Source organism: Schistocerca cancellata, unplaced genomic scaffold, assembly GCF_023864275.1.
Source record: "Schistocerca cancellata isolate TAMUIC-IGC-003103 unplaced genomic scaffold, iqSchCanc2.1 HiC_scaffold_1170, whole genome shotgun sequence".
Taxonomy (NCBI): domain Eukaryota; kingdom Metazoa; phylum Arthropoda; class Insecta; order Orthoptera; family Acrididae; genus Schistocerca; species Schistocerca cancellata.
Window position 1 is genome coordinate 4,312,184 of NW_026047169.1, and position 7,738 is coordinate 4,319,921.

A 7,738-nucleotide genomic window follows, 5' to 3' on the forward strand; every position below is an offset into this window, starting at 1 on the left:
CGCAATTTGAGTGATCCATCGTCATTAGGTGGCCCTGAAAGTTACAATTCACTATCAGTTTTTCGTCCGATTCGAAAATCTTTGACTCACAGCAGAAAGGCCATAAGGTGCCCGAGGCAGCAATAGACCGATGGAGACAAGTCTGCTGGAGGACGATGTATTGAATCGGGACGCAATTTGAGTGTTCCATCGTCATTAGGAGGCCCTGAACGTTACAATTCACTATCAGTTTTTCGTCCGACTCGAAAATCTTTGACTCACAGCAGAACGGCCATAAGGTGCCCGAGGCAGTAATAGACCCATGGAGACAAGTCTGCTGGAGGACGATGTATTGAATCGGGACGCAATTTGAGTGTTCCATCGTCATTAGGAGGCCCTGAACGTTACAATTCACTATCAGTTTTTCGTCCGATTCGAAAATCTTTGACTCTGAGCAGAACGGCCATAAGGTGCCCGAGGCAGCAATCGACTCATTGAGACAAGTCGGCTGGAAGACGATGTATTGAATCGGGACGCAATTTGAGTGATCCATCGTCATTAGGTGGCCCTGAACGTTACAATTCACTAACAGTTTTCCGTCCCATTCGATAATTTAGACTCACAGCATAACGGACATGAAGTCGGCTGGAGGACGATGTATTGAATCGGGACGCAATTTGAGTGTTCCATCGTCATTAGGAGGCCTTGAACGTTACAATTCACTATCAGTTTTTCGTCCGATTCGAAAATCTTTGACTCACAGCAGAACGGCCATAAGGTGCCCGAGGCAGCAATAGACCCATGGAGACAAGTCTGCTGGAGGAGGATGTATTGAATCGGGACGCAATTTGAGTGATCCGTCGTCATTAGGTGGCCCTGAACGTTAGAATTCACTATCAGTTTTTCGTCCGATTCCAAAATCTTTGACTCACAGCAGAACGGCCATAAGGTGCCCGAGGCAGCAATAGACCCATGGAGACAAGTCTGCTGGAGGACGAGGTATTGAATCGGGACGCAATTTGAGTGATCCATCGTCATTAGGTGGCCCTGAACGTTACAATTCACTAACAGTTTTCCGTCCCATTCGATAATTTAGACTCACAGCATAACGGACATGGAGACAAGTCGGCTGGAGGACGATGTATTGAATCGGGACGCAATTTGAGTGTTCCATCGTCATTAGGAGGCCCTGAACGTTACAATTCACTATCAGTTTTTCGTCCGATTCGAAAATCTTTGACTCACAGCAGAACGACCATAAGGTGCCCGACGCAGCAATAGACCCATGGAGACAAGTCGGCTGGAGGACGATGTATTGAATCGGGACGCAATTTGAGTGATCCATCGTCATTAGGTGGCCCAGAAAGTTACAATTCCCTATCAGTTTTTCGTCCGATTCGAAAATCTTTGACTCACAGCAGAACGGCCATAAGGTGACCGAGGCAGCAATAGACCCATGGAGACAAGTCTGCTGGAGGACGATGTATTGAATCGGTACGCAATTTGAGTGATATATCGTCATTAGGTGGCCCCTGAACGTTACAATTCACTATCAGTTTTTCGTCCCATTCGATAATCTAGACTCACAGCAGAACGGCCATAAGGTGCCCGAGGCAGCAATAGACCCATGGAGCCAAGTCGGCTGGAGAACGATGTATTGAATCGGGACGCATTTTGAGTGTTCCATCGTCATTAGGAGGCCCTGAATGTTACAATTAACTATCAGTTTTCCGTCCCATTCGATATTCTATACTCACGGCAGAACGACCATAAGGTGCCCGAGGCAGCAATAGACCCATGGAGACAAGCCTGCTCTAGGACGAGGTATTGAATCGGGACGCAATTTGAGTGTTCCATCGGCATTAGGAGGCCCTGAATGTTACAATTCACTACCAGTTTTTCGTCCGATTCGAAAATCTTTACTCACAGCAGAACGGCCATAAGGTGCCCGAGGCAGCAATAGACCCATGGAGACAAGTCTGCCGGAGGACGATGTATTGAATCGGGACGCAATTTGAGTGATCCATCGTCATTAGGTGGCAATGAATGTTACAATTAACTATCAGTTTTTCGTCCCATTCGATAATCTAGACTCACAGCAGAATGGCCGTAAGGTGCTCGAGGCAGAAATAGACCCATGGGGTCCAGTCGGCTGGAGGACGATGTATAGAATCGGGACGCAATTTGTGTGGTCCATCGTCATTAGGAGGCCCTGAATGTACAATTAACTATCAGTTTTTCGTCCCATTCGATAATCTAGACTCACAGCAGAACGGCCATAAGGTGCCCGAGGCAGCAATAGACCCATGGAGTCAAGTCGGCTGGAGGACGATGTATTGAATCGGGACGCAATTTGTGTGGTCCATCGTCATTAGGTGGCACTGAATGTTACAATTCACTATCATTTTTTCGTCCGATTCGAAAATCTTAGACACAGCATATCGGCCATTAGGTGACCGAGGGGGCAATAGACCCATGGAGACAAGTCGGCTGGAAGACGATGTATTGAATCGGGACGCAATTTGAGTGATCCATCGTCATTAGGTGGCCCTGAAAGTTACAATTCACTATCAGTTTTTCGTCCGATTCGAAAATCTTTGACTCACAGCAGAACGGCCATAAGGTGCCCGAGGCAGCAATAGACCCATGGAGACAAGTCTGCTGGAGGACGATGTATTGAATCGGGACGCAATTTGAGTGTTCCATCGTCATTAGGAGGCCCTGAACGTTACAATTCACTATCAGTTTTTCGTCCGATTCGAAAATCATTGACTCACAGCAGAACGGCCATAAGGTGCCCGAGGCAGCAATAGACCCATGGAGACAAGTCTGCTGGAGGACGATGTATTGAATCGGGACGCAATTTGAGTGTTCCATCGTCATTAGGAGGCCCTGAACGTTACAATTCACTATCAGTTTTTCGTCCGATTCGAAAATCTTTGACTCTGAGCAGAACGGCCATAAGGTGCCCGAGGCAGCAATCGACTCATTGAGACAAGTAGGCTGGAAGACGATGTATTGAATCGGTACGCAATTTGAGTGATCCATCGTCATTAGGTGGCCCCTGAACGTTACAATTCACTATCAGTTTTTCGTCCCATTCGATAATTTAGACTCACAGCATAACGGACATGGAGACAAGTCGGCTGGAGGACGATGTATTGAATCGGGACGCAATTTGAGTGTTCCATCGTCATTAGGAGGCCCTGAACGTTACAATTCACTATCAGTTTTTCGTCCGATTCGAAAATCTTTGACTCACAGCAGAACGGCCATAAGGTGCCCGAGGCAGCAATCGACTCATTGAGACAAGTCTGCTGGAGGACGATGTATTGAATCGGGACTCAATTTGAGTGATCCATCGTCATTAGGTGGCCCTGAACGTTACAATTCACTATCAGTTTTTCGCCCGATTCGAAAATCTTTGACTCACAGCAGAGCGGCCATAAGGTGCCCGAGGCAGCAATAGACCCATGGAGACAAGTCTGCTGGAGGACGATGTATTGAATCGGGACGCAATTTGAGTGTTCCATCGTCATTAGGAGGCCCTTAACGTTACAATTCACTATCAGTTTTTCGTCCGATTCGAAAATCTTTGACTCACAGCTGAACGGCCATAAGGTGCCCGAGGCAGCAATAGACTCATGGAGACAAGTCGGCTGGAAGACGATGTATTCAATCGGGACGCAATTTGAGTTATCCATCGTCATTAGGTGGCCCTGAAAGTTACAATTCACTATCAGTTTTTCGTCCGATTCGAAAAACTTTGACTCACAGCAGAACGGCCATAAGGTGCCCGAGGCAGCAATAGACCCATGGAGACAAGTCTGCTGGAGGACGATGTATTGAATCGGGACGCAATTTGAGTGATCCATCGTCATTAGGTGGCCCTGAACGTTACAAATCACTAACAGTTTTTCGTCCCATTCGATAATTTAGACTCACAGCTTAACGGACATGGAGAAAAGTCGGCTGGAGGACGATGTATTAATCGGGACGCAATTTGAGTGTTCCATCGTCATTAGGACGCCCTGAACGTTACAATTCACTATCAGTTTTTCGTCCGATTCGAAAAACTTTGACACAGCAGAACGGCCATAAGGTGCCCGAGGCAGCAATAGACCCATGGAGACAAGTCGGCTGGAGGATGATGTACTGATTCGAGACGCAATTTGAGAGATCCATCGTCATTAGGTGGCCCTGAATGTTACAATTCACTATCAGTTTTTCGTCAGATTCGAAAATCTGTGACTCACAGCAGAACGGCCGTAAGGTGCCCGAGGCAGCAATAGACCCATGGAGACAAGTCTGCTGGAGGACGAGGTATTGAATCGGGACGCAATTTGAGTGATCCATCGTCATTAGGTGGCCCTGAACGTTACAATTCACTAACAGTTTTCCGTCCCATTCGATAATTTAGACTCACAGCATAACGGACATGGAGACAAGTCGGCTGGAGGACGATGTATTGAATCGGGACGCAATTTGAGTGTTCCATCGTCATTAGGAGGCCCTGAACGTTACAATTCACTATCAGTTTTTCGTCCGATTCGAAAATCTTTGACTCACAGCAGAACGACCATAAGGTGCCCGACGCAGCAATAGACCCATGGAGACAAGTCGGCTGGAGGACGATGTATTGAATCGGGACGCAATTTGAGTGATCCATCGTCATTAGGTGGCCCAGAAAGTTACAATTCCCTATCAGTTTTTCGTCCGATTCGAAAATCTTTGACTCACAGCAGAACGGCCATAAGGTGACCGAGGCAGCAATAGACCCATGGAGACAAGTCTGCTGGAGGACGATGTATTGAATCGGTACGCAATTTGAGTGATATATCGTCATTAGGTGGCCCCTGAACGTTACAATTCACTATCAGTTTTTCGTCCCATTCGATAATCTAGACTCACAGCAGAACGGCCATAAGGTGCCCGAGGCAGCAATAGACCCATGGAGCCAAGTCGGCTGGAGAACGATGTATTGAATCGGGACGCATTTTGAGTGTTCCATCGTCATTAGGAGGCCCTGAATGTTACAATTAACTATCAGTTTTCCGTCCCATTCGATATTCTATACTCACGGCAGAACGACCATAAGGTGCCCGAGGCAGCAATAGACCCATGGAGACAAGCCTGCTCTAGGACGAGGTATTGAATCGGGACGCAATTTGAGTGTTCCATCGGCATTAGGAGGCCCTGAATGTTACAATTCACTACCAGTTTTTCGTCCGATTCGAAAATCTTTACTCACAGCAGAACGGCCATAAGGTGCCCGAGGCAGCAATAGACCCATGGAGACAAGTCTGCCGGAGGACGATGTATTGAATCGGGACGCAATTTGAGTGATCCATCGTCATTAGGTGGCAATGAATGTTACAATTAACTATCAGTTTTTCGTCCCATTCGATAATCTAGACTCACAGCAGAATGGCCGTAAGGTGCTCGAGGCAGAAATAGACCCATGGGGTCCAGTCGGCTGGAGGACGATGTATAGAATCGGGACGCAATTTGTGTGGTCCATCGTCATTAGGAGGCCCTGAATGTACAATTAACTATCAGTTTTTCGTCCCATTCGATAATCTAGACTCACAGCAGAACGGCCATAAGGTGCCCGAGGCAGCAATAGACCCATGGAGTCAAGTCGGCTGGAGGACGATGTATTGAATCGGGACGCAATTTGTGTGGTCCATCGTCATTAGGTGGCACTGAATGTTACAATTCACTATCATTTTTTCGTCCGATTCGAAAATCTTAGACACAGCATATCGGCCATTAGGTGACCGAGGGGGCAATAGACCCATGGAGACAAGTCGGCTGGAAGACGATGTATTGAATCGGGACGCAATTTGAGTGATCCATCGTCATTAGGTGGCCCTGAAAGTTACAATTCACTATCAGTTTTTCGTCCGATTCGAAAATCTTTGACTCACAGCAGAACGGCCATAAGGTGCCCGAGGCAGCAATAGACCCATGGAGACAAGTCTGCTGGAGGACGATGTATTGAATCGGGACGCAATTTGAGTGTTCCATCGTCATTAGGAGGCCCTGAACGTTACAATTCACTATCAGTTTTTCGTCCGATTCGAAAATCATTGACTCACAGCAGAACGGCCATAAGGTGCCCGAGGCAGCAATAGACCCATGGAGACAAGTCTGCTGGAGGACGATGTATTGAATCGGGACGCAATTTGAGTGTTCCATCGTCATTAGGAGGCCCTGAACGTTACAATTCACTATCAGTTTTTCGTCCGATTCGAAAATCTTTGACTCTGAGCAGAACGGCCATAAGGTGCCCGAGGCAGCAATCGACTCATTGAGACAAGTAGGCTGGAAGACGATGTATTGAATCGGTACGCAATTTGAGTGATCTATCGTCATTAGGTGGCCCCTGAACGTTACAATTCACTATCAGTTTTTCGTCCCATTCGATAATTTAGACTCACAGCATAACGGACATGGAGACAAGTCGGCTGGAGGACGATGTATTGAATCGGGACGCAATTTGAGTGTTCCATCGTCATTAGGAGGCCCTGAACGTTACAATTCACTATCAGTTTTTCGTCCGATTCGAAAATCTTTGACTCACAGCAGAACGGCCATAAGGTGCCCGAGGCAGCAATCGACTCATTGAGACAAGTCTGCTGGAGGACGATGTATTGAATCGGGACTCAATTTGAGTGATCCATCGTCATTAGGTGGCCCTGAACGTTACAATTCACTATCAGTTTTTCGCCCGATTCGAAAATCTTTGACTCACAGCAGAGCGGCCATAAGGTGCCCGAGGCAGCAATAGACCCATGGAGACAAGTCTGCTGGAGGACGATGTATTGAATCGGGACGCAATTTGAGTGTTCCATCGTCATTAGGAGGCCCTTAACGTTACAATTCACTATCAGTTTTTCGTCCGATTCGAAAATCTTTGACTCACAGCTGAACGGCCATAAGGTGCCCGAGGCAGCAATAGACTCATGGAGACAAGTCGGCTGGAAGACGATGTATTCAATCGGGACGCAATTTGAGTTATCCATCGTCATTAGGTGGCCCTGAAAGTTACAATTCACTATCAGTTTTTCGTCCGATTCGAAAAACTTTGACTCACAGCAGAACGGCCATAAGGTGCCCGAGGCAGCAATAGACCCATGGAGACAAGTCTGCTGGAGGACGATGTATTGAATCGGGACGCAATTTGAGTGATCCATCGTCATTAGGTGGCCCTGAACGTTACAAATCACTAACAGTTTTTCGTCCCATTCGATAATTTAGACTCACAGCTTAACGGACATGGAGAAAAGTCGGCTGGAGGACGATGTATTAATCGGGACGCAATTTGAGTGTTCCATCGTCATTAGGACGCCCTGAACGTTACAATTCACTATCAGTTTTTCGTCCGATTCGAAAAACTTTGACACAGCAGAACGGCCATAAGGTGCCCGAGGCAGCAATAGACCCATGGAGACAAGTCGGCTGGAGGATGATGTACTGATTCGAGACGCAATTTGAGAGATCCATCGTCATTAGGTGGCCCTGAATGTTACAATTCACTATCAGTTTTTCGTCAGATTCGAAAATCTGTGACTCACAGCAGAACGGCCGTAAGGTGCCCGAGGCAGCAATAGACCCATGGAGACAAGTCTGCTGGAGGACGATGTATTGAATCGGGACGCAATTTGAGTGATCCACCGGCATTAGGTGGCCCTGAACGTTACAATTCACTATCAGTTTTTCGTCCGATTTGAAAATCTTTGACTCACAGCAGAAC